At 42.8% G+C, this 27,931-nt stretch overlaps 1 protein-coding gene and 1 pseudogene across 2 annotated transcripts in view; one reads left to right on the top strand and one right to left on the bottom strand.

Moving 5' to 3' along the window:
* The window catches only part of TAOK1 (TAO kinase 1), a 169,266-nt gene that overhangs the window by 23,894 nt on the left and 117,441 nt on the right, over positions 1 to 27,931 (top strand). The window lies entirely within an intron of this gene.
* On the bottom strand, positions 209 to 2,710 carry LOC131384495 (translation machinery-associated protein 7B-like; annotated as a pseudogene).

Raw genomic sequence — 27,931 nt, 5'->3', positions numbered from 1 at the left:
ACTCCTGAGCTCAAGGGATCCGCCTGCTTCAGGCTCCCAGAGTGCTGGGATTACAGGCGGTGAGCCACCGTGCCCAGCTGTTTTATACTTTTTGGCTACTATGAATAGTGCTAATTCATACTTGTACATTAATATGTACTGTTTTCAGTTCTTTTGGATGTATACCTAGAAGTGAAATTGCTGGGTCATATGATAATTATGTGTTTAACTTTTTAAGGAAACGGCCACCTATTTTCCATAATGGCTGAACCATTTTACATTACCACCAAAAATATATGAAGGCTTCAGTTTCTCCACATCCTCTCCAACAATTATTTCCTGTTAAAAAAATTTTATAGCCATCCTTGAGTGTAAAATGGTACTTCTTTGTAGTTTTGATTTGCATTTCCCTGGTGACTAATGATGTTGAGCATCTTTTCATGCACTCATTAGCCATTTGTTTATCTTCTATGGAAAAATATAAAATAAACTTCTAATTCTCAAAGAGGTCTGCTTCAGTTAGCAAGAAAAATCTTTGAAGATGTAAAGTATTTGGTGTTTTATATAATTAAGTGCCAAACTGGTACAAATATAAAATACTATGGTAATTAAAAAGAGAAGATATGGTGAAATTGGTTTAAACTTTGAAAGCAAGTGTTTAAGAACCCGTCTACCATTATGTACAGTTATAAACTGTAATGCAGATAAATTGATTGGAGGTTTTTCTTGCTTCAAATATTCACATATTACCCTTTGACTTGGCATTGAAAGATGTCTATTCAATTTTCTGCATTAAAAAAGAACAGTTTTGCCGGGCATGGTGGCTCATGCCTATAATCCTAGCACTTTGGGAGGCTGGGGCAGGCGGATCACCTGAAGTCAGGAGTTCGAGACCAGCCTGGCCAACATGACGAAACCCCATCTCTACTAAAAATACAAAAAATTAGCCAGGCATGGTGGCAGGCACCTGTAATCCAAGCTACTGGGGAGGCTGAGGCAGGAGAATCGCTTGAACCCGGGAGACAGAGGTTGCAGTGAGCTGAGATTGTGCCACTGCACTCCAGTCTGAGTGACACAGTGAGACTCCGTTTCAAAAAATAAAAAAGATTATTTACAGGGATTTTATTGCAACATTATTTATTTTTATTTTTATTGGATAGATTTAGAAGTCTGATACTTTTTTTGCTCTTCTTCATTTCAAAGCATAGAGAGAAATAGTCACATGGAAGATTCACAGTACCCATTAGATTTAATGGGAAAAAAAGCTAGTCTTAAGACTTCTCAAAGAGAAGTCTTAGAGAAATTAATTGGATCATCGGAAAAGGGGCAGTTATACATTGGAAATGTATACAAAAAATTAAATATTACATTAAATAATACAACAAATTAAATAGAACACATTGAGTGGCTTCTTTCCTTAATGCAAGCTGAAAGTATGTATTTGCCATCTTTTAGGCTTGTTTAATTTCAAAACTTTGCTGAGTAAAATATTTTTAAGTAAAACTTGAGATTTTAGTTTTCCTCCTTGGAATTGTATTCAGTGTCATGTTTGATACTACCATAGAGAGGCAAAATTTGAACTCATTAATTTTCTAAAAGGGGTGATCATCTTCAGGGCAGGGATATCTTTTATTCTTTTATATCTTTTAGTTTATTTAATCAATATTTGTTAAATGCAATTACAATCAAGTTTTTATCATGTTTTCCCCTCCCACTTAATTATTTCTCAACCCAGCATCTAGGACAGTGCCGGGGATATGGTAAAGGTCTGGTAAATATTGAATGAATTATCCTTATTTTAGTTTACCAGTTTTTTTGAGATGGAGTCTCACTCTGTCGTCCAGGTAGGAGTGCAGTGGCACTTTCTTGGCTCACTGCAACCTCTACCTCCTGGGTTCAAGAAATTCTGCCTGCCTCAGCCTCCTGAGTAGCTGGGATTACAGGAGTCTGCTACCATGCCTGGCTAATTTTTGTATTTTTTATTAGTGAGGGGTTTTGCCATGTTGGCCGGGCTGGTCTTGAACTCCTGATCTGAGGTGATCCACCTGCCTTGGCCTCCCTGAGTGCTGGAATTACAGGCGTGAGCCACCGCGCCTGGCCCCTTCCCTCCATTTTTAAGTTGGGTTGTTTGTTTTCTTATTGTTTAGTTTTTAATTCTTTATGTATTCAGGATAAGCACTTATTAGATGTGGGTTTTGCAGATGTGTTCTTTTCGTTTATGGCTTTTTGTTTTTTTCCACAAAAGTTTATTCTTAAATGTACAACAGGCTCCATTACAACACTTCAGTCCAGCTATAGGTGGCAAAAGATGTTATATTAGGGAATGAAATCAAGGGTCACCATCGCCTCAGGCACATGGAACAGCTTACTTTTTGCCAGATTTCTTAATTCCACCTGTGGCCAGGGGCCCCTTCCCCGTAGTTTCTTCTGGTCCTCTTTTTGTGTCTACTTGAAAGCCTTGCCTTCCTTGTATATCTCCTTGGCCTGCTTTCTGGGCTGTTTCAGGTGTTTCTTCCTGCCATCTTTGTGGCTGGACATGGCACCTGCCACCCCTTCCCCAGACCCTGCCACTGGAAATCCAGTTATGGCTTTTAGAATTTTTTCTTAATGGTATCTTTCACAGAGTAGAAGTTTTTAATTTTGATAAAATCTAGTTCTTTCATTCTCTTCTCTTCTCTTTCTTTCTTTTTCTTTCACAGGGTCTTACTCTGTCACCAAGGCTGCAGTAGAGTGGCATGATCACAGCTCACTGCGGCCTCAAGTTCCCAAGCTCCAGTGATCCTTCTACCTCAGCATCCCAAGTAGCTGGGATCACAGGCGCACACCACCACACCCAGCTAATTTTTGTATTTTTAGTAGAGACGGGGTTTCTCCATGTTGTCCAGGCTGGTCTGAACTCCTGAGCTCAAGCGATCCGTCTGCCTCAGGCTCCCAAAGTGCTGGGATTACAGGCATGAGCCACTGTGCCCAGCTTCTTCGTTTTGTTTTGAGACAGGATCTTGCTTTGTTGCCGAAGCTAAAGTGCAGCGGTGTGATTATAGCTCACTGAAACCTCAAACTCCTGGGCTCAAGTGATCCTCGCATCTCAGACTCCTTAGTAGCTAGAACTGCAGGCACATGGCACCGTGCCTGGCTAATTTTTAAACTTTTTTTTATTTTTATTTTTTGTAGACATAGGGTCTTGTATGTTACCCAAGCTGGTCTCCAACTCCTGACCTCAAGTGATCCTCCCACCTTGGCCTCTCAAAGTGCTGGAATTACAGGTGTGAGCCACTGCCCCTTGGCCTACACTATCTTGATTATTGTAGCTTTATTTATTTATTTTTTGAGACAGGGTCTCACTGCGTTACCCAGGCTGGAGTGCAGTGGCAATCTCAGCTCACTGCAGCCTTGACCTCGTGGGCTCAAGCGATCCTCCTGTCTCAGCCTCCTTAGCAACTTGGGACCACAGGTGCATGCCACCATGCCCAGCTAATTGTGTGTGTGTGTGTGTGTGTGTATTTTAAGACACATATATATATATTTTAAGGCACATATATATTTTAAGACATATATATATTTTTTAAGACATATATATATATATATATATATATTTTAAGACATATATATATATTTTAAGACAGAGTCTAGCTCTTTTGCCCAGGCTGGGGTACAGTGGCATGATCTCGGCTCACTGCAACCTCCACCTCCTGGGTTTAGGCAATTCTCCCACCTCAGCCTCCTGAGTAGCTGGGATTATAGGTGTGTGCCACCACGCCTGGCTAATTTTTGTATTTTTGATAGAGATGGAGTTTCACCATGTTGGCCAGGCTGGTCTCCAACTCCTGGCCTCAAGTGATCCTCCTGCCTTGGCCTCCCAAAGTGCTAGGATTACAGGTGTGAGCCACTGCACCCAGCCTATCGTAGCTTTATATAGTCATTCCTTGGTATCTGTGTGGGATTGATTCCAGGACCCCTGTGGATACAGTCCATGAATGCCTAAGTCACTTATATAAGATGATGTAGTGTTTGCATATAACCTACACACATCCTCCTGTATACTTTAAATCTTCTGTAGATTACTTACAATACTAAATGCATTCCCTACACGTCACTTCATTCTTCTGGATTCAGTGTACTACTTGGTGCATGGCAAATTCAAGTTTTGCTTTTTGGAACTTTGTGGAATTGTTTTTTTCTGAATATTTTTGATCTGAGGTTGACTGAATCCAGGAACGTGGAACTAAGGATACAGGGGGCTGACTATAGTAAGTTTTGGCATCAGTTAGAGTTCTTTTTTTTTTTTTTTTTGAGACGGAGTCTCGCTGTGTCGCCCAGGCTGGAGTGCAGTGGCGCAATCTCGGCTCACTGCAAGCTCCGCCTCCCGGGTTCACGCCATTCTCCTGCCTCAGCCTCCCAAGTAGCTGGGACTACAGGCACCCGTCACTACGCCCGGCTAATTTTTCTGTATTTTTAGTAGAGACAGGGTTTCACCTGTTAGCCAGGATGGTCTCGATCTCCTGACCTCGTGATCCGCCCACCTCGGCCTCCCAAAGTGCTGGGATTACAGGCGTGAGCCACCGCGCCCGGCCCAGTTAGAGTTCTTCATGTTTATTCTTTTATTCAAGTTGTTTTGGCTATTCTGGATGCTTTGCTTTTTTTTTTTTTTTTTTTTTAAATGTATGTCTTAGAATCAGTTTGTCAGTTTCTTCAAAAAAGGCTGCTATTTTTTTGGGATTTTGTTGAATCTTTGGATCATTAGTGGGACCATTGATATCTTGACAACACTGAGTCTCCCAGTCTATGAATTTAGTATATTTCTTCATTTATTCAGGTCTTTTTCTTATTTTCCTCATCAGTGTTTTGTAATTTTCAGCATACAAATCGTGCACACATTTGTTAGATTTATCTCTAAGTATTTTGTAAATTTTTTCTTTTTTTTTTTTTTATTTTTAAGATGGAGTTTCGCTCTTGTTGACCAGGCTGGAGTGCAATGACATGATCTCGGCTCACCGCAACCTCCGCCTCCTGGGTTCAAGCGATTCTCCTGCCTCAGCCTCCCCAGTAGTTGGGATTACAGGCATGTGCCACCACACCCGACTAATTTTGTATTTTTAATAGAGACAGGGTTTCTCCTTGTTGGTCAGGCTGGTCTCGAACTCCCGACCTCAGGTGATCCACCTGCTTCGACCTCCCAAAGTGCTGGGAATGTGAGCCACTGTGCTTGGCAGTTTTTTTTTTTTTTTTTTTTTTTGAGATGTAATCTCTCTCTCTGTTGTCTAGGCTGGAGTGCAGTGGTGTGATCAAGGCTCACTGCTGTATTCATCTCCCAGGCTCAAGCAATTCTCCCACCTCAACCTCCTAAATAGCTGGGATCACAGGCACACACCACCACGCCTGGCTAATTTGTTTTGATTTTTAGTAGAGATGAGATCTTGCTGTGTTACCCAGGATGGTTTTGAACTCCTGAGCTCAAGCGATCCTCCCACCTCAGCCTCCCAAAGTGCTGGAAGTATAGGCATGTGCCACTGAGCCCAGCCATGATTTTTAATTTTATTGAAAATGTTATCTCCCCCCCCCACCAAATTTCAGTTTCATTATGAGTATGTAAACATATGATTTTTTTTTGTTTGTTTTTTGAGATAGCGTCTCACTCTGTTGCCCAAGCTCGAGTGCAGTGACAGAATCTTGGCTCACTGCAGCCTCAACCTCCTGGGCTCAAGTGATCCTCCCACCTCAGTCTCCCAAGTAGCTGGGACTACAAGTGTTGCCGCAACACCTGGCTAATTTTTTTTTTCTTGAGATGGGGTCTCACCCTGTCACCCAGGCTGGGGTACAGTGGTATGATCTCAGCTTACTGCAACCTCTGCCTCCTGGGCTCAAGCAGTCCTTCCTCCTCAGCCTCCCAAGTAGCTGGGACTACAGGTGCATGCCACCACGCCTGGCTTCATTTTTTATTTTTTTAGAGATGATTTCTGCATGTTGCCCAGGCTGGTCACAGACTCAAGCAATTCACCTGCCTCGGCCTCCGAAAGTGCTGGGATTACAAGAATGAGCCATAGTGCCGACCATAATTGATTTTTTTGATAATGACTTTGTATTCTGCAACCTTGATAAATTCACTTATTTCTGGTAGCTATTTTGTAGACTGGGATTTTCTGTGTACACAATTATGTTTATTAGTACAGTTTTATTTCTTCCTTGCCGGTCTGAATGCCTTTTTTTTTCTTCTTGCCTTGTTGCACTGGCTAGCTCCTAAAGTACAATGTGAGAGTGGATATCCTTGTCTTATTCCCTATCTTATGAGGAAAATACTTAATCAGCCTTTGAGTAGTGGTTACAGGATGTGCCAGATGCCTGGTAATTTTGTTTTTTAATAGAGGGTTTCTCCATTTGTTAGGTGGTCCTGCCCGCCTTGGCCTCCCAAAGTGGTAGGATTACAGGTGTGAGCCACCGCGCCCAGCTGGAAAATACTTAATCTTTTATCATTGCATATGATACTAGCTATAGGGATTTTTTCTTTCTTTCTTTTTGAGGCAGCGTCTTGCTCTGTCATCTAGGCTGGAGTGCAGTGGCTCAGTCTCAGCTCATTGCAACCTCTGCCTCCCAGGTTCAAGTGATTCTTCTGCCTCAGTTTCCCAAGTAGCTGAGATTACAGGCACCCACCACCACGCCCAGCTAATTTTTGTATTTTTTGTAGAGACGGGGTTTCCCCATGTTGGCCAGGATGGTCTCAATCTCCTCGACCTCGTGATCCGCCTGCCTTGGCCTCCCAAAGTGCTGGGATTACAGGCGTGAGCCATTGCATCCGGCCAGTTATACTTTTTTAGACTAATAAAGTGAATTATATGGATTAATTTTTACTCCTGAGAGGAATCCCATTTGATGATGATATATTCTTTTTATAAACTTTCAGCATTTATTTGTAAATGCTTTGTTGCAGTTTTTGCATTATATCTGTTTAAGATACTGGTGTATAGTTTTCTTGTTGATATCTGGTTTTGGTATCATGGTAATGTTGACCTTATAAGATAAGTTGGTAAATGTTTATATACTAGAAGAGTTTATGTAGAACTGGTATTATTTCTTCTTAAATATTTGATAGAATTTCCCTGTGAAACCGTCTGGGCCTAGAGTTTTCTCTAGGCAAGGCTTTTAATTATGAATTATATTACTTTAGTAGAAACAGTGAGTTAGGTTATCTTTTTTTGTTTGTCTCGCTGTGTAACCCAGGCTGGAGTGTAGTGGCGCCATCACGGCCCACAGAAGCCTTGACCTCCTGGGTTCAAGTGATCCTCCTGCATCAGCCTCCCAAGTAGCTGGAACCACATACACATGCCACCACACCCAGCTAGTTAAAAAATTTTTGGGGGGTAGAGATTGGGTTTTGGCATGTTGCCCAGGCTGGTCTCGAACTCCTGGGCTCAAGTGATCCTCCCCACTCGGCTTCCTATAGTGCTAGGATTACAGGTGTGAGCCACTGTGCTATCCTCTATTTGTCCTTTGTTTGTTTTTTTTTGGGGACGGAGTCTTGCTGTGTCGCCCAGGCTGGAGTACAGTGGCACGATCTCAGCTCACTGCAAGCTCCACCTCCCGGGTTCACGCCATTCTCCTGCCTCAGCCTCCCAAGTAGCTGGGACTACAGGCGCCTGCCACCACGCCCAGCTAATTTTTTGTATTTTTAGTAGAGATGGGGTTTCACCGTGTTACCCAGGATGGTCTCGATCTCCTGACCTCGTGATCCACCCGCCTCGGCCTCCCAAAGTGCTGGGATTACAGGCGTGAGCCACCGAGCCCGGCCTATCCTTTTTTTTTTATTTATTTTTTGGGATGGAGTCTCGCTCTGTCGCCCCAGCTGGAGTGCAGTGGCGCAATCTTGGCTCGCTGCCATCCCCACCTGCTGGGTTTAAGCGATTCTCCTGCCTCAGCCTCCTGAGTAGCTGGAACTACAGGCACATGCCACCACACCCAGCTGATTTTTTTTTTTTTTTTTTTTTTTTTTTAGTAGAGAGTGAGTTTCATCATGTTGGTCAGGCTGGTCTCAAACTCCTGACCAGCATCAGGTGATCCGCCCGCCTCAGCCTCCCAAAGTGCTGGCATTACAGGCGTGAGCCACTGCTCCCAGCCCCTCTATTTATTTTTGAATGAATGTCGATAGTTTGTGTTTTTTCGGAGACTCTCCATTTCATGGGAGTTATCAAATTAACTGGTAAAATTACTCATAATAATCCCATATTTTTCTTTTAATGTTGATAGTGTCTGTAGTGATATCACCTCTTTAATTCCTGATACTGGTAATTTGTTTCTTCTCTCTCTTTGGCATTAGTTTATCTACAGAGTTACCTAGCTAGCTTTTGAGGATGGGCGTGCTACTGCACGCCTATAATCCCAGCACTTTGGGAAGCAGAGGTGAGTGGATCATGAGGTCAGGAGTTCGAGATCAGCCTGACCAACATGGTGAAACCCCATCTCTACTAAACATACAAAAATTAACCGGGCGTGGTGGCAGATGCCTGTAATCCTAGCTACTCAGGAGGCTGAGGCATGAGAATCACTTCAATCTGGGAGGCAAAGGTTGCAGTGAGTTGAGATCGCCTCATTGCACTCTAGCCTGGGTGACAGAGCAAGACTCCATCTCAAAAAACAACAATAACAACAAAAGCAACAAAACTCTAGCTGTTGGTGTCATTGACTTTTCTTTATTGGTTTCTTTTTCTTCCCCCATTTTTTTTTACTTTGGCTCATTATTTCCTTTTGCTGTGTTGTATTTGATTTGCTCTTCCTTTTTTTTTTTTTTTTTTTAAAGTTTCTTAATCTGGATGCTTATATTTTGGTACTAAATCTTTCTTATTTTCTTTTTTTTTTTTTTTTTTGAGACTGAGTCTCACTCTCTCCCAGGCTGGAGTGCAGTGGCGCGGTCTTGGCTCACTGCAAGCTCTGCCTCCCAGGTTCACGCCATTCTGCTCAGCCTCCCGAGTAGCTGGGACTACAGGCACCCGCCACCACGCCCGGCTAATTTTTTTCTATTTTTTAGTAGAGATGGGGTTTCACCGTGTTAGGCAGGATGGTCATGATCCACCTGCCTCGGCCTCCCAAAATGCTGGGATTACAGGTGTGAGCCATCGTGCCCAGCCTCTTCTAATATAAGGATTTAATGTTATAAAATTTTCCTGTGTCCCTGTATTTCAATTCAGAATATTTTCCAATTTCACTTTTATATTTCTCTTTGACAAACCATGTGTATTTAGAAGTGTGTTGTTTAATTTTTAAATATTTAGGAATTTTCTTGATATTTTTCTGATTTTTGATTTCTGATTTAATTCTGTGTGGTCGGAAAACATACTGTCTGAATTTAATTCTTTATTTATTAAAACTTGTTTCAAGCTGGGCATGGTGGCTCACACCTGTAATCCCAGCACTTTGGGAGGCTGAAGCAGGCGGATTGTTTGAGGTCAGGAGTTCGAGACCAGCCTGCCCAACATGGTGAAACCCTGGCTGTACTAAAAATACAAAAAATTAGCCAGGCGTGGTAGTGGACGCCTGTAATCCCAGCTACTCTGGAGGCTGAGGCAGAAGAATCGCTTGAACCTGGGAGGCAGAGGTTGCAGTGAGCCAAGATCGTGCCATTGCACTCCAGCCTGGACGACAGAGTGAGACCCTGTCTCAAAAAAAAGCAAACTTGTTTCATGGCCCAGTATATGGTCTATTTTGGTTGTTCTGTACATACTTGAGAAGAATATGTATTCTTGATTTGTTGTGTACAGTGTTCTATAAATGAGAATTAGGTCAAGTTAGCACTTTGGGAGGCTGAGGCGGGCAGATCACAAGGGTGGGAGATCGAGACCATCCTGGCTAACACGGTGAAACCCCGTCTTTACTAAAAATACAAAAAAATTAGCCGGGCATGGTGGCGGGCGCCTGTAGTCCCAGCTACGTGGGGGGAGGCTGAGGCAGGAGAATAGTGTGAACCTGGGAGGCGGAGCTTGCAGTGACCCAAGATCCTGCCACTGCACTCCAGCCTTGGCAACAGAGTGAGACTCCCTCTCAAAAAAAAAAAAAGCAAATAGAGACACAGTAACATTTGCTAAGGAAAGAAAAGAAATAATGGGCAGAGAAATAGGAAGACTCATCCACTTCTCCTTGGTTGCTAAAGTATAGAAGTTGGGTGACCTACATATCTTTCTTTGGAAGTTGTGCTTATCAGAAAAAAGGAGGTCAATAGTAGGAGATGCCTATTTTTGTGTCATGTGTTAGATTACTTGTCAGAAGTTTTCTTTGTTGACTGCTGACCTTTAGTTTCTCTTTTTGCCATTTAGAAAATAGTTTGAAGTTTTGTACAACTTACATAAGTTTTAAATTTTTTTTAATGGAACGTTTCACGAATTTGTATGTCATCCTTGCTCAGCAGCCAGGCTAATCTCTGTATTCCAGGTTTTTAGTATATGTGCTGCTGAAGTGAGCACATGTGAGTTTCTTTTGGAATATTTTAACAATTTTTGGGGGATTGTCATTTTTCATTATAGATTATATACAAAATATATTACTCTACCTGTACTAAAGATTAATGTGCTATTGAGATATACTACTTTGTCTCCATTATAACAACCAGATAGCAGTACAATTATTTTAAAGTTAGACCATTAAATTTATTAGTAAATACTTACTGGTTTGGGTTTTTTGAGGTAGAATCTCACTCTGTCTCCCACGCTGGAGTGCAGTGGCACGATCCTGGCTCACTGTGACCACTACCTCCCAGGTTCAAGGGATTCTCCTGCCTCAGCTTTCCCAGTAGCTGAGATTACAGAAACACACCACCATGCCCGGCTAATTTTTTTTTAATTTTTAGTAGAGATGGGGTTTAACCATGTTGGCCAGGCTGGTCTCAAACACCTGACTTCAAATGATTCACCTGCCTTGGCCTCCCAAAGTGCTGGGATTGCAGGTGGGAGCCACTGTGTCCGGCCCATTTTTGTTCACTTTAAAACTTATATCCAGGCTTGGTGGCTTCTGCCTGTAATCCCAGCACTTTGGGAGGCTGAGCTGGGTGGACAGCTTGAGTTCACGAGTTTGAGACCAGCCTGGGCAGCATGGCGATACCCCATCTGTACAAAAAATATAAAAATTAGCTGAGTAAGGTGGCGTGTGCCTGTAGTCCCAGCTACTTGGGAGGCTGAGGTAGGAGGATGGCTTGAGCCTGGGAGAGCTGAGATTACACTACTGCATTCCAGCCTGGGTGGTAGAGCCAGATCTTGTCAAAAACAAAGAAACAAAACCAAAAAAAAAAAAAAAAAAAACCAAACTTTTTACTTTAGTAAGGGAGATATTGAAAGATGATAAATTGTTTGAAAATATCATTCTTGTAATCTAAGATCAAGTGAAATTAGATTCTGTTAAAATTGATAGGTAATTTAAATATTGTAAAATTTATTTTAATGCATTTTACGTAAGAATGAATCAGTTTTGTTTTTGTTTTTTTTTTTTTTGAGACGGAGTCTCACTCTGTTGCCCTGGCTGGAGTGCAGTGGCGCAGTCTCGGCTCACTGCAAGCTCCGCCTCCCGGGTTCACGGCATTCTCCTGCCTCAGCCTCCCTAGTAGCTGGAACTACAGGCGCCTGCCACCACGCCTGGCTAATTTTTTGTATTTTTAGTAGAGACGGAGTTTCACCGTGTTAGCCAGGATGGTCTTGATCTCCTGACCTCGTGATTCACCCGCCTCGGCCTCCCAAAGTGCTGGGATTACAGGCGTGAGCCACCACACCTGGCCAAGAATGAATCAGTTTGATTCATGGTTACATTGATTTGGCACCTACTATGTTTAGGTGCTACATAGTAGGTGAAAATGTAAAGGTGAAAAAATGTGACCTGTATCTGCAGAGAGCATATTGTTCCAGGGTAGGAAATCAATGGAGAAAATAAGTAATTATAAGCTAGTATGATAAGTGCAATATCAGAGATATTTTTGTATTACAGAAACACAGAAGAGGGTTCTGAATCCAAATTAGAGATTAGGGAAGAGAGTAAGTATAGTAGTCTGGGAGGACATCTAGGAGATAGTTGCTGAGCCAAAGGTAGGAAAAAAGACATTCTGAGATGCAGTAAAAGGCTAGAAGAAAGAGAATATGGGAAGTATGTGTGGCTCTAAGCCAGGGGCATCTGTCTAAGGGGCTAGTGAGGACTGAAATTCATCCTGTGCTATGCTATCCATTATCCGTGTCTTGTGCTTATGGAGTTGCATATCCTTAAAAGGAGTCCCTTTTTCAAATTTCTTCAAAGGTTCAGTAGCTTAAGAGGCCCCCCATATGTGGGACCAGCTGTTGGTACATTGTATGATTTGTTATGGATTTTGAATTTGATTTTCTATGCCTGTTATTCTCTAACTTAGATCTGAGCAACTTCAGGGTGTTTTGGAGTGGCATCCTGGTGAGATTAAGGAAACGCCTAAATAGCTTCTTATATTTTCCTTGAATATTTTATAGTAAAGCAAAATAGGTTATGTGCTAGAGCTAAGCTGTCCAATATGGTAGCCCCTAGCTACCATAAATTTAAGTTAAACTTAATAAAAATTAAATAAAATTCAGTTTCTTAGTTGCACCAACTGCATTTCAAGTGGAATTGGATGAGAATTGATATACAAGGGAACAATGAAATAGATTCGGAAGGATGGGTAAGATTTGTAAGCAGACATGGGGGTTTTGTGGATAGCATTCCAAGTGGAGAGAATAACATTAATGAATGTAATGCCATTGCTGGAAAATAAGTTTAGAAATGTAGTTTGGACCGAAATGGGGAGAACCCTGAAAACTTAACCTGGAGAAGATTATATAATATTGAGAACTTGTAGGTTAAAGTTTTTGAGCAGGAAGATTGAGTGATTCTTTAGAAGTGCTTTAGAGATCTTGGCTGGGTGTGATGGCTCACACCTGTAATCCTAGCACTTTGGGAGGCTGAGGCGGGTGGATCACTTGAGGTCAGGAGTTTGAGACCAGGCTGGCCAACATGGTGAAACCCTGTCTTTACCAAAAAATACAAAAATTAGCCAGGTGTGGTGGTGCACGCCTGTAGTCCCAGCTACTTGGGAGGCTGACGCAGGGGGATCACTTTGAACTCTGTCTCAAAAAAAAAAAAAAAAAAAAGAAATGCTTTAGAGATCTTATTTGAGTTAGTGATGTATCTGTTAGGGTTTTTGGAAGCAGAGAAGTGATACTAACTATCTTAAGAATTTTCTTGGCCAGGCACAGTGGCTCACGCCTGTAATCCCAGCACTTTGGGAAGCCAAGGTGGGTGGATCACTTGAGGTCAAAAGTTCCATACCGGCCTGGCCAACATGGTGAAACCTTGTCTCCACTAAAAATACAAAAATTAGCTGGGCGTGGTGGTGGACGCCTGTAATCACAGCTGCTCAGGAGGTTGAGGCACGAGAATTGTTTGAATCCAGGGGCGGAGGTTGCAGTGAGCCGAGATTGCACCACTGCACTCCAGCCTGGGCAACAGGGTGAGACAGTGTCTCAAAAAAAAAAAAAAAAAAAAAAAGAATTTTATTATAAGACTATTAAGTTGCTCATAGACTGAAAAGGAAGGCTGGAGAGAGTCTAGGATAGCTCTCAGGGTCTTGATACAAGGAATGAATAGACAGTTTCATCAGGATGCCACCCAAATGAGTAAGTGCCAACCATTTTTTTCCAGACTTGTATCATTTGTTCAAGATTCAGAATTTCCAAAAACCAAGTACATGTTTCCTAGAGGGGAATACCTAGGCAGAGGAGAGGTAATATCTCAAAAGGAAATCTAAGACCATTACTAAAACATCCTCATAGATGTTGGGAGGCTGAGCAAGAAGCTGTTCTTTACAGGTGTACAGAATGGACTAAAGGGAATAAGACTAGAGATTGGAGTGCTTGAGAGGTGTTTTGCTGTAGAACAGAAAAGAGGTAACAGAGACCTAAACAAAAAGTAGTGGCAGTGGGATTGGCAGTGAGGGTTTTGATGTGAAAAATGCCGTGGAGGTAGAATCTGTAAAATTTAGTAACAAATACTTCTTTTTAAATACACAGATGACTGTAGAGTGCCTAGATAACCTAGAGAAAGTTGATGATGAGGTATGGAAATCTGGCTCTGTTACTTAGTAGCTATATGATAGTGAGCAAATTACTTACATTCTTTGAACTTCAAGTATAATTTGAGGTGATAATTATTTTAAAACAGTTGTGAGAATTATATATATTTTTTTATTTTTTGAGACAAAATCTGGCTGTTACTTAGGCTGGAGTGCAGTGGGTCAGCTGCAGCCTCTGCCTCCTGGGCTTGGGGGATCCTCCCACCTCAGCCTCCCAAGTCGCTGGGACTGCAGTTGCGCACCACAATGCCTGACTAAATTTTTTTGTTTTGTAGAGAGAGGGTTCCACCATGTTGCCCAGGCTTGTCTCGAACTCCTGGGCTCAAGTGATCCTCTGCCCTCGACCTCCCAGAGTGCTGGGATTACAGGTGTGAGCCACTGCGCCCACCCCAGTTATGAGAATTAAATAAGCAAAATGCCCGGAATATAGCGAGAAGTCAATGAGTGTTAGTTCCCTTCCCTATTAAACAGAAAAATAGAGAATATTTCTTTTGATTGCTTTTTTGTTTGAGGGTGCTGCAGGCGGGTGCTATAGTTTGTTATCTCTGTATACCTGGTTTTAGAACTTAATGCCTTTCTAGATGGGTATTCTTATGGAAGCAGATGGGAAGTATTCTGGATTAGAAATCAGTTTCAGATTTAGAATTTTAAAATAAGCCTTTTGTTTTTAACTTAATAATTTCAGATGTACAGAAAAAGTGCAAAGAAGATAGTACAGAGTTCTCGTATACCTTTCATCTACTTTCCTCTGATTTTTTTCTTTTCTTTTTTTTTTTTTTTTTTTGGAGAGTCTCACTCTGTCCCCCACACTGGGGGACACTACACCTTCCGTCTCCTGGGTTCAAGTGATTCTTGTGTCGCAGCCTCCCAGGTAGCTGGGATTACAGGTGCAAGCCACCAGGACCGGCTAATTTTTGTATTTTTTAGTAGAGACAGTGTTTCACCATGTTGGCCAGACTGGTCTCAAACGCTTGACCTCAAGTGATCCGGTCACCTCAGCCTCCCAAAATGCTGGGACTACAGGCGTGAGCCACCATGACAGGCCTTTCCTCTAATGTTAACATTTTAAATAACCATGGGACATTTGTCAATGCTAACAAGTTAACATTGTTACAATATTATTAACTAAACTACCAATTTTATCCAGATTTTCCACTAACATCCTTTTTCTGTTTCAGGATCTAATTTAGGATACCACTTTGTATTTAGTACCTTTAGGTTTTTTAGTTACAGTTTTGTTATTAACTGTGACCTTAAGCACGCCATCCAACCCTTCAGGCCCTTGTCCATCTAAGATACCTTTTATCTGTGAAGTTTTGAGTTTGTTTAATATCTGTCATACAGTGTGCCCTATTTTTATTTTGAAATAAATAAGACTATAAGATCTAATCAATACACCTGATCTTGTTGACAGTAACATTTAATTTTTTTTTTTGTACTTTTAGTAGAGACGGGGTTTCACCGTGGTCTCGATCTCCTGACCTCGTGATCCGCCCGCCTCGGCCTCCCAAAGTGCTGGGATTACAAGCATGAGCCACCGCGCCCGGCCAACATTTAATTTTTATCTTGTAATTTTACTTTAGTATTAAAGGAAAACTATAATAATGTTGAGTTTTGGGAAAACTCACAAGAGCTTTTTCTTCCATTTGAATCAAAAAGATAAAAAGAGAGGGCTTGTATTTTTGTCACCAGTAGAGGGTCATGACTCCAGGTTCTTGGCATTTTGGACAAAGAATTGGTTAAAATGTCCAGCAAAGCAAAGAAAGAATGAAGTAACAGAAGAACGAAAGCAGGGATTTATTGAAAATGAAAGTACACTCCACAGTGTGGCAGCAGACCTGAGCAGCGGCTCAAGGAGCCCAGATGTAGAATCTTCTTGGGTTCAAATACCCCCCCGCTAGAAGTTTCCCATTGGCAACTTCATGCTCACCTCATGTAACTGAAGTGGTAGCCTGCAATCAGTCTGATTGGTTGGGGAAAGCAGCCCACCAGAGGCTGATGTGAAGTTACAAAGTTCACACTCCTGTGCAAACGTCTGATTGGTTGCAAAAACTTTGTAACTTCGCATCTGCAAAAAGCAACCAATCAGAGGCTAGGGTGAAGTTACAAAGTTGCAAACGAAGACTCCACCAGCCATCAGTCTGATTTGTTGGGGACAGCCAATATCCCATCTGCAGTGCTCAGGAAAGGTCAAAGGGAGTCGCCTCTGGTCCTTTTGTTACTTAGGCATGGAAAGTTAGGGTTTTCCTTTCAATTTAGTTCTGGGAAGTTGGCATGAAACAGCCTTAGGTTCCCTGCCTCCAGACCCTATTCTCCTGCCTCATCTTCCCCCGAGAGACGTGATCCCCATAAATCTTTATGGGAGGTAGAGGGACTGAAGGTCTTTCTTCTGTAACTGCTTCATGCTGATTTGGGGCATAGTCCCTACTTGTTGGAGATCACGGAACTCTCACCCTGTTCTGTCTAGTGGAAGGAGGGTAGCTTTTTGATGGCCAAGGGTGGTGTCTTCACCTGGAACTGGCTGGAACCTTTGCTGCATGATATCTGAAGTTTGGTGGTCTCTAGGCGAGGGGAAATGAAATTTATTAAAAGACTTAATGGAATTTTGGGAGTAGATACCTATGCTGTTACAGAAATTTGCTGGAGAAAAAACAAAACCTGGTCTGTTCTAGAATCTGTGTGTTTCCTTAAAGTCTTAGCACAAGTGATTCCATTTTGGTTTGGTTTGTTGGGGCCTAGTGCATGAGCTTAGTCCAAAATGATGACCTCCCAGAATTTTGTTTAAAAAAACTCCCCCTTTTTGGTCAGGTTCTCACTTAGGTGAGAGTGCTTGAGCTCTGGAGTTTGAGGCCAGCCTGGGCAACATAACAAGACTTTGTCTCTACTAAAAATAAAACACATTAGTTGAGCATGGTGGTGTGTGCCTGTAGTCTCAGCTGCTTGGGAGGCTAAGGTGGGAGGATCACTTGAGCCCAGGAAATCAAGGCTTCAGTGAGCTGTGCTTGTATTACTGCACTCCAACCTGGGCAACGGAGCGAGACCCTGTCTCTAAATAAATAAATTAAAAAAAAAACTTAGGTTTTTGGATTACTAAATTGGATACATTAGTGTGACACACTTTAATTTTATAGGCAACTCAGAAAGAAGATTGGCTTGAATGACTAGATTATTTTGAGTTAGAAATTTCTTTGAGATATTGAGGTGGAGACATCATACGGTTTGTTTTGTTTTGTTTTGTTTTTGAGACGGAGCCTCACTCTGTCACCCAGGCTGGGGTGCAGTGGCGCGATCTCAGCTCACTTCAAGCTCCACCTCCTGGGTTCACGCCATTCTCCTGCCTTAGCCTCTCCGAGTAGCTGGGACTACAGGCGTCCGCCACCACGCCCGGCTAATTTTTTGTATTTTTAGTAGAGACGGGGTTTCATCGTGGTCTCGATCTCCTGACCTCGTGATCTGCCTGCCTCGGCCTCCCAAAGTGCTGGGATTACAAGTGTGAGCCACTGCGCCCAGCCTATCATACGGTTTTATAAGTAAATAAGTGTAAATAATTATGTTTATAAGTTAAATTTTTTTTTTTTTTTTTGAAAAAAGATTTTTTTTTTTTTTTGCCCAGGTTGGATTGCAATGGTGCAATCTCAGCACACTGCAACCTCTGACTCCTGGGTTCAAGCGATTCTCCTGCCTCAGCCTCCTGAGTAGCTAGGACTATAGGCGTGAGCCACCACACCCTGCTAATTTTTGTATTTTTTAGTAGAGATGGGTGCCGAGACCAGCTCGGTCGTGGAGACCCTAACCCAGCGTTGCTAGAGGAATTAAAGACACACACGCAGAAATATAAAGTGTGGGGTGGGAAATCAGGGGGCTGACAGCCTTCAGAGCTGAGAGCCTCAAACAAGAGTTTTACCCACATATTTATTGACAGCAAGCCAGTGATAAGCATTGTTGCTATAGATTATAGATGAACTAAAATGGGAAACAAAGGGATGGGCCAAAACAAAGATATGGCCTCTGGCTAGTTATCTGCAGCAGGAGCATGTCCTTAAGGCACAGATCACTCATGGTATTGTTTGTGGCTTAGGACTGCCTTAAGCAGTTTTCCATCCTGGGTGGGCCAGGTGTTCCTTGCCCTCGTTCCGGTAAACCCACAACCTTCGGCGTGGGCATCATGGCCATCACGAACATGTCACAGTGCTGCAGAGATTTTGTTTATGGCCAGTTTTGGGGCCAGTTTATGGCCAGATTTGGAGACTGTTCCCAACAGACGGGGTTTCACCATATTGGACAGGCTGGTCTCGAACTCCTGACCGTGATCCACCCGTCTCAGCCTCCCAAAGTGCTGGGATTACAGGCGTGAGCCACTGTGCCCGGCCTGCCTGGCTAATTTTTGTATTTTTTAGTAGAGACGGGGTTTCACCATGTTGACCAGGCTGGTCTTGAACTCCTAACCTCAGGTGACCCACCCACCTTGGCCTCCCAAAGTGCTGGGATTACAGGCGTGAGCCACCACACCTGTCTAAATTTTTTTTTTTTTTTTAGAGAGAGTTGTGCTCTGTCTCTCAGATCATAGCTTACTGCAGCCTTAAACTCCTGTGCTCAAGGGATCCTTCTGCCTTAGCCTCCTGAGTAGTTAGGACTGCATGTGTTTGCCACCACACCTGGCTAATTTTTAAATTTTTTGTAGAGACAGTGTCTTGCAATGTTGCCTAGGCTGGTCTTGAACTCCTGGGCTCAAGCATTCCTCCTGCCTCGGCCTTCCTAAATGTTGGGATCATAGGCATGAGCCACTGAGTCTCCAGGGCCTTACCATAGTTATCTTTTTGAATTACTGGTAATGCAAGAGAATGTAATTAGAGGTTGAGTCTCAGTTATAGGGCTAATAAAAGAATGTAGCCAGGTGCAGTGGCTCACGCTTGTAATCCCAGCACTTTGGGAGGCCGAGCCGGGCAGATCACGAGGTCAGGAGTTCAACACCAGCCTGGCCAACATGGTGAAACCCTGTCTCTACTAAAAATACAAAAATTAGCTGGACATGGTGGCGGGCACCTGTAATCCCAGCTGCTCAGGAGGCTGAGGCAGGAGAATTGCTTGAACCCGGGAGGTGGACGTTGCAGTGAGCCAAGATCACTGCACTCCAGCCTGGGTGACAGAACTAGACTCTGTCTCAAAAAAAAAAAAAAAAAAAAAATGTAAAAAGATTCTTCACTCGGCCGGGCGTGGTGGCTCAAGCCTGTAATCCCAGCACTTTGGGAGGCCGAGGCGGGCGGATCACGAGGTCAGGAGATCGAGACCATCCTGGCTAACACGGTGAAACCCCGTATCTACTAAAAATACAAAAAAAAATTAGCCAGTCGTGTTGGCGGGCGCCTGTAGTCCCAGCTACTCGGGAGGCTGAGGCAGGAGAATGGCGTGAACCCAGGAGGCGGAGCTTGCAGTGAGCCAAGATCGCGCCACTGCACACCAGCCTGGGGGACAGATCAAGACTCCTTCTCAAAAAAAAAAAAAAGATTCTTCACTCTAGAAATCAACTAAGGCAGCTCTGTTAGCATTGCAGGACTTTTCCTTAGTTCAGCTAAAGAACTTGTCCGTCCCATGGCCATGATTCAGGCTTGCAGACAGTTTAAAGGGTGAGTAAAGCAGAGGGTTTTATTGGGTGAAAAGGGAAAAAAAGGGGAAATAGGGATACTCCACAAGGCCAGTCTCCTGCTGGAGCACTTCCCACCCTGCCATTCAAATCTCAGGTTCCACACAGGAAGAGGAGGGGCCAGACTCCTCCCCGATGCAAATTGCATGAACCTCCTGAGACTCAGCTCCAGGGGGCAGGCTTGTTGTAGTTTCTCTGGGGACCCCCTCCCACCTGGCTATCTAATTTCCCCTCTAATCTAGCAATTGTTAGATTAAGGACATGGACGAAGACCAATCTTAACTGCTTCCTGCTGACAGAGGGCTGTTTTGGGGGAAACAGCAGTCAGAGCTCCCTAAGAGGCCTATTTAGGGGTTCCCAGCAGAAGGGGCCACCATCAGAGGCTCTGGTTGCATGACCATTTGGAGTTTGATGGCCTGAAGGCAAGAACAGACAAACCGGGTTATTAGAAAACATGCATCAAAACGAAACAAGGGGAGGGGTAAGGAGAGCTGAAAAATTCTGAGGCCTTTTACCAATTTTCACAGGGAGAGGGAGGCCAAAAACCCGACTGGTAAAGAAACTTTACCCTTTTGCTGGCATGTTGGGCTTTTGGGTTCCCTTCCTCTGAGCCCAATCCTAAGCCAACCAGTTGAAAGTTTGGGAAATTAGCTCTTTCTAGTTCGGAGGATGCATTTGAGGGGAGTGTCTTGTAGTACAGAAACACAATTATCTATTAGTGAAGAGAGAACTGAGGAGAAAGGGAAAAAGTCTCCTTTTAAAGGAGTCCCAGAGGTTCAGGATGCATTTGAAAGGGGTACAGATTGAAGATGAACGGCTACCAATCTAGAAAGAGGGAAGCAGGCCTCCCTGGTTCCCTTATTTTCCTAGCAGATACCCAGGATACATGAGAGTGAGAGGAAAGAGTGTCCTCTTTCAGTCTTCTGTCCTTGCATCCCCGAGTTCTGGCGACCTTGGCAGGTGCCACCATGAGTACAAAAGTGGCTTGCACCCATGAAGCAGGGGCGTCTAGACAATAGGAATTATTTGTCTCACCTATGTCTCTTTCCCACTTACTGTCAGTAGCTTTGGAGTTCCCTAGGCCTCATTTATGCCATCGATATTAATGTGGCCTTTATTCATGAAACAGGAAGCTTGGAGTTGGCTTAATCAGCAGGAGTCAGCCACGCTCACCTGCGATATGCCTTTTAACCTCTGTTGTCATTTGCCTCTGGATCCCTGAGATCCAGTTTTTTTCCTAGGTCTTTGACCTGAAATTTGGAATTGAGTCTGGGACAAAGATGTTTCTCAGGGGGGTTGCATGGACTCCTTATCATAAGCCAAATGCTAAGCCAAATGTAGAACTGAGTCCTCCTCCAGTAAGGGAGAGGAAAGGATGTCTTGTGACACACCCAGATAACTGGTGGCTCTAGTTATGCTTGCTAGGATTTGGGTGCATGGTGCTTGGCTTTGGTTAGCTCCCTTGGTCTTACTTTCCCAAAAGGAAACCTGAGTGATGGGCATCCTATGTATTCCCATCACCTGGAAGAATTTGAAGGATAATTGCTCAGAACTAGAATATTGGTCCAGATTTTTACATTACCCATCCCTGTTGTTCTTTCTGAGATGCAGCTGGAGATTGCTGGTTAGTTCACAGGAACAAGCAGGGTTAGTCTAAAATGTAGGTGAAAACTTAAAAACAACTAATGAGTTTAGAATTTAATGACAAATGTATGATAAATTTTAGAACATGATTTCTCTCTTTCCAGTCCTCATTTTTGTTAAAAAAAATCATGATAGGACTGAGTGGTTTGCAAAATCCCTTAGCCCTATACTTGACCTGATTATTTGCCTAAAGTATAGCAAGAATAATTATGTCTACATAGGCCTTTTAGATTGGCTTTGATGGAACTCTGTTCCCCAAGGAATCTCAGATAAGACCTTGAAACACCTATGAGTTGGGTGATCCTCTCCTCTTAAGGTCCCAAGATAAACTTGGAGCTCCTAGACCTCTTAGAAAGTGACATTCTTTACTGACCACAGGTCAGGAACCCTGTACAAGGACTGCGAAGATGAGGGTATTAGGTCAGTTTCTCCATGGGGCTTTTATTGGTTCTGCAAGTTCGACTTCGAGCTCGAGTCCTTAAAGGGAAGCATACCCTTCCAGTAAAAGCCTTGTTAAAATAACCATTTTCTCCAGTTGTATCCTGTTACAAAAGAAAAATGGATTCTCATTGCACTGTTGCAAACACTTATATTGCCATATGAATACTCACAGATAGGCTGGGTGCGGTGGCTCACGCCTGTAATCCCAGTACTTTGGGAGGCCGAGGTGGGTGGATCTCCTGAGGTCAGGAGTTCGAGACCAGCCTGGCCAACATGGTGAAACCCCATCTGTACTAAAAATACAAAAAATTAGCTGGGTGTGGTGGCTGGTGCCTGTAATCCCAGCTACTTGGAAGGCTGAGGCAAGAGAATCGGTTGAACCCAGGAGGCAGAGGTTGCATTGAGCTGAGATTGAGCCATTGCACTCCAGCCTGGGCAACAAGAGTGAAACTGTCTCAAAAATAAATAAGTAAAAAATGTTTTAAAAATTTAAAAAATCAAAAAATTAAAGAATACTCACAGTTTCCAAATTTTAGAGGCACCAGGCAGAGAGAAACATACATGCTCCAAAGTTTTTTTTCATAGGAATATACCTTATTCAATTATTAAAGGCCGTAAATAGTTCAAAATGAGTTTCCTTGACTGAAAAACCAAACAAGGATCAGCAATATTCCAACCAAAAGTCAAAAAGGTTGCTTCAGCTTTCTGAGTTCAGTCCATTTAGTTAACTCTTGTTTTGCTTGATATTTGTAAACATTTCAGCTCTTCATGAGTCCTGTTCATTTTCCTTTGTTAAAATGTTACAAACTCCAAAGTTATCTGAAGTCTGTATTTGAGATCACCTGTTAAAGTCTTACAGTCTATTATAAACCATCTTCTGAAAAGGATTAAAACAAGAGAACAATCATCTGTGAATAGCCGAGTGGTCAGGGTAATTACAGTCAGAAACACAGTTGGCAAAGAAGTTTGGTTATCTCCATGGTTTACAATAACTTAACAACCTTAATTATGATTGATAGCAAATACGGAGACATTAGAATTTTAGAAATCCCATGCAATTTTGGAGCATACATAAGCATTATTTACTAAGATATAACCTAAAGAAGATTGAACATCATTTTGGCAATTCCGTGTACCTAAACATGTCACATAATCCTGTTTGCCTTTCTTTTCCAGACACTTCAGGGGCCCTCTGAAGTATCTGAAAAGCCAGGTGCCAGGGAAGACAATTTTGAAACTGAAGTTTGATTTTGGGAAGGCTGCGAAATGTTTGAGGTTTAAAACACTTGATATTATAAAATAAAATTTGAGATTACTGCAAGTTACTTATTTTGCCGAAATGATGACTCAAAAAGTTTAAAGAAGAAAAAAAACCTTTTTTTTGTTGTTGTTGTTTTTTCATATGGAATCTGGCACTGTTGCCGGGGCTGGAGTGCAGTGATGTGATCTTGGCTCACTGCAACCTCCTCCTCCCGGGTTCAAGTGATTCTCCTGTCTCAGCCGCCCGAGTAGCTAGGATTACAGGCACCCACCACCATGCCTGGATAATGTTTTTTATTTTTAGTAGAGATGGGGTGTCACTATGTTGGCCAGGCTGGTCTCAAACTCTTGACCTTGTGATCTGCCTGCCTTGGCCTCTCAAAGTGCTGGGATTACAGGCGTGAGCCACCGTGCCTGGCCGAAAAAACCTTCTATAATACTTTACAAATTTTGCCAAAGAGCAGATTAGCGCCTTAGGAAAACCTTGTGCTTTTATTTCAGTGCTCAATTTACAGAAAAACCATATAATACCCTTTTTTGAATTTCATCACTATGTACACAGAGAGAACTTCTTCTCCAAGATTAATTTTTACAATTCTTCCACCACTTCTTTCAACCTTCAGCTTTTTCCTAATTTAACTCAATTCTGTCACCCTAGACATTTCCATGTGTTCTTATAACCTTTTGCTAAAAAACACATTTCACTGTTCTTACTCACCTTGCATGTAAATCTATTTCTGGTAGTTTCAGTTAACTGCTAGCAATTTTTAACTTTAAGGTAAAACTTGGTAAGTTGCTTTAAATGTGTGCTAACTGCAGCCAAGGTTTGCTTTCTTACTTAAGGGTGTGGTTAGTTCCATGTGTCCCCAGGCCTTAGCAGTTGTGAAGCAGGCAAGACAGACAGCTCTCAAAACCCAAAAAGCAGTTTGTAATCTCAAAACACTTAGGAAACTTTGGATCTGACCTGCATTTTACCATAGTCTTTAGGGCTGTTTTTATTTCTTTTTTCTTTTTTTTTTTTTTTTGTTTTTTTGTTGAGATGGAATCTTGCTCTGTTGCCAGGCAGGAGTGCAGTGGCACAATCTCAGCTCACTGCAACCTCTGTCTCCCAGGTTCAAGTGATTCTCCTGCTTCAGCCTCCCGAGTAGCTGGGACTACAGGGGCATGCCACCACGCCCTGCTAATTTTTGTATTTTTAGTAGAGACGGAGTTTCACTATGTTGGTCAGGCTGGTCTCGGACTCCTGACCTTTATTCTTAAGCAAGTGGTTCCTCCACCAGGGACAAAAGTTTAATTTCTGTCCCACAGAGTTGAAACCCCTTGGCTGGGGAAGAGGAAGGCTGCCCTGATGTGTCTGGGAACCAGTCTGCTGGCTGTGTCGGACCCTTGGGCCATGCATCCCGGTCCTGGCATGGAGGGGATAGTGGCTGGGACCTGCTGCTCCCTAGTCCCTCCTGAAAAAGGAACAAAAGACCATGAAAAGGCCCCCGACCCCCCAAGGAGCGACAGGGTGGGGGTGCAGTTTCGCATAAGCTCAAGTCCAAGGATGAAAAGGCTTAGAAACCACAGCTAGAGGTTTTGAGTTCCCATTTCACTCACTTTCCTTGAGCCCCACGCTGGGCGCCAAAAAGTTGCAGGACTTTTCCTTAATTCAGCTAAAGATGGGATTCTTGTCCATCCCATGGCCAGGAAAATGTAGGCTCCCAGATGGTTTAAAGGGTGAGTAAAGCAGGGTTTTTTTCGGTGAAAAGGGAATAAAAGGGGAAACAGGGATATTCTGCAAGGCCAGAGTCCCTTGCTGGAGTGCTTCTCACCCAGCTGTTCAAATCTCAGGCTCCACACAGGAAGAAGAGGGGCCAGGCTCCTTCCTGCTGTAACGGGCATGAACTTCATGAGGCTCCACTTCAGTGGGCAGGCTGGTTGGAGTTTATCCAGGGACCCCTCCCACTTGGCTGTCTTATTAGGACAGTTCTTTGGAGATGACAGAACCAAAATACACCCTGGGAAAAGACCAGTAAAAAGAGGTCAAAAAGGACAAATCTAAATTGAAAATAACAATTTAAAAGCAATATCTTTTGCATATTGGATTAAATATTTGCTTCCTTTTGGTAATAATTCTTTTTTTTTTTTTACTTTTTTATTGAGATAGTGTCTCTGACACCTAGGCTGGAGTGCAGTGGCACAATCTTGGCTCACTGCAACCTCTGCCTCCTGGGTTCAAGCGATTCTTGTGCCTCAGCCTCCTGAGTAGCTGGGACTACAGGTGTGCACCACCACGTCTGGCTAATTTTTGTATTTTTAGTAGAGATAGGGTTTCGCCATGTTGGCCAGGCTTGTTTCAACCACCTGACCTCAAGTGATCCACCTGCCTTGGCCTCCCAAAGTGCTGGGATTACAGGCATGAGCCACCACTCCCGACCCCTTTTGGTGATAATTCTTGCCTTACCTAAACTATAGTTAACCAAGTTGTTGTACATGTACAATGAGAACAGTTATACCAGAAGGAAAATATTTTTTTCTTGATTTCCCCCATCATATTCGTTTTATGTTGCACTGCTAAGTTACCATATTATAATATTTTATACATGTGAGTATCTTGGGTATTTTAATTATTACCTTTAAATTTTCTTGAAAATCAGAAGTGGTGTGACTAAGATTTGTTTTTCTTTTTTTTTCTTCTTTTTTTTTCCTTTTTGAGAGAGTGTCTCTGTCACCAGGCTGGAGTGCAATGGCATGATCTTGATCTTGGCTCACTGTAACCTCCCCCTCCCAGGTTCAAGTGATTTTCATGTCTCAGCCACTGGAGTAGCTGCCACCATGGCCAGCTAATATTTTTTTTTTTTTTTTTTTTTGGTATTTTTTCATAGAGACAGAGTTGCACATTGTTGGCCAGGCTGGTCTCAAACTCCTGGCCTCAAGTGATCCTCCTTCCTCGGCTTCCCACAGTGCTGGGATTACAGGCATTAGCCACTGCCCCCAGCTGGTTATTAGATTTTGATTACTGAGCTGAGTTCAGTAGTTTGATTTATCAGAAAATATGTTGTCATTCTTGAAAGTACTGCTACGGAACTAATAAGACCAAGCTTTTGATGTAGATTTTATAACTTCTAGGTATTTGTAATACTGGTATTTGTGTTACTGATACTTTTTAATTCTCTGGAAAAAATAGTTTTAAAAGTACTTCATGTATAACTAGAACATAAGGAAGATTAAAACCATTCCTGATTTTACTACCTGGAGATCATCAGTGTTTTGGCATATTTCCTTTATTATTGCTTCTCTGCATTTTTACTGTATAGGCAGTATATAGTATAGTAGTTAAGAAGAGATTTTCTAGGATGAAACCCCTTGGGTTCAGATTTCCGTTCCACCACTTATTAGGCTGTGTAATCTTAACAGATTGCTTAATGTCTCTGAATTTTGAGTTTCACATCTATAAATTGGGGATAATAAAAGTAGATGATATTGTTTCCTGTATGTCAGGTACCTTGCTAAGTATATTATGTGTAAAATCTTACTTATTCCTCCTGACATCTTTACTTAAGTAGTACTTAAAAGTGCCTTTAAGAGGATCAAATGAAATGTAATGTACTTGGTGTAGGAGTTTTATGTATTTCCTTTTTTTTTTTTTTTTTTTTCTGAGATGGAGTCTTGCTCTGTTGCCAGGCTGCAATGCAATGGCACAATCTCGGCTCTCTGCATCCTTTGCCTCTCAGGTTCAAGCCATTCTCCTGCCTCACCCTCCCGAGTAGCTGGGATTACAGGCATGCACCACCACACCCGGCTGGCTGGTTGGCTGGCTTGCTTGCTCTGTCTGTCTGTCTGTCTGTCTGTCTGTCTATCTATCTATCTATCTATCTATCTATCTATCTATCTATCTATCTATCGATCTGTCTGTCTGTCGTCTGTCTGTCAGTCATCTGTCTGTCGGTCGTCTGTCTGTCTACTTACTTACTTACTTACTTAACAGAGTCTCCCTCTCGCGCCCAGGCTGGAGTACAATGGTGAGTCACCCAGACTGGAGTACAGTGGCGAGATCTCAGCTCACTGCAACCTCCACCTCCCAGGTTCAAGCAATTCTCCTGCCTCAACCTCCCAACTAGCTGGGACTACAGGCGCCTGCCACCACGCCCGGCTAATTTTTGTATTTTTAGTAGAGACAGGGTTACACCATGTTGGCCAGGCTGGTCTCGAGCTCCTGGCATTGTGATCCGCCCCCCTTGGCCTCCAAAAGCACTGAGATTACAGGTTTGAGCCACTGTGCCTGGCCTAATTTTGGCATTTTTAGTAGAGATGGGGTTTCATCATGTTGGCCAGGCTGGTCTTGAACTCCTGACCTCAAGTGATCTGCCTGCCTCAGCCTCTCAAAGTGTTGGGATTACAGGCCTGAGCCACCGCGCCGGCCTATGTATTTCTTAAAATTGGTTTTATAGAGTATACATAACCTATTATTAACCTATTATTAAAACTTATTCCTGATTAAACTCATTAATCCATGTCTGATTAATTTTGGCATATAATGTATAAGATATAATAATGTAACTTGGCTTTTTGAAGTAGAAAACCTGGAAGTGGGAAATAAGTTTTGCATTCTATTTCAATTCTGATAAAATGAAGGAGTACTTATGCCTTTGGAACTGCCTTTATATTCTTCTTTTTTTTTTTTTTGAGACGGAGTCTCACTCTGTCACCCGGGCTGTAGTGCAGTGGTACGATCTCAGCTCACTGCAACCTCTGCCTCCCAGGTTCAAGCAATTCTCCTGCCTCAGCCTCCCGTGTAGCTGGGATTACAGGTGCCCAACGCTACATCCAGCTAGTTTTTTGTATTTTTATTGGAGATGGAGTTTCACCATGTTGGCCAGGCTGGTCTCGGC

Source organism: Hylobates moloch, unplaced genomic scaffold (genome assembly GCF_009828535.3).
Source record: "Hylobates moloch isolate HMO894 unplaced genomic scaffold, HMol_V3 SCAFFOLD_10, whole genome shotgun sequence".
In the NCBI taxonomy this organism is placed as follows: Eukaryota; Metazoa; Chordata; class Mammalia; order Primates; family Hylobatidae; genus Hylobates; species Hylobates moloch.
The sequence above is the reverse complement of the archived record's forward strand: the minus strand, read 5'-3'. Positions and strand labels throughout refer to the sequence as shown.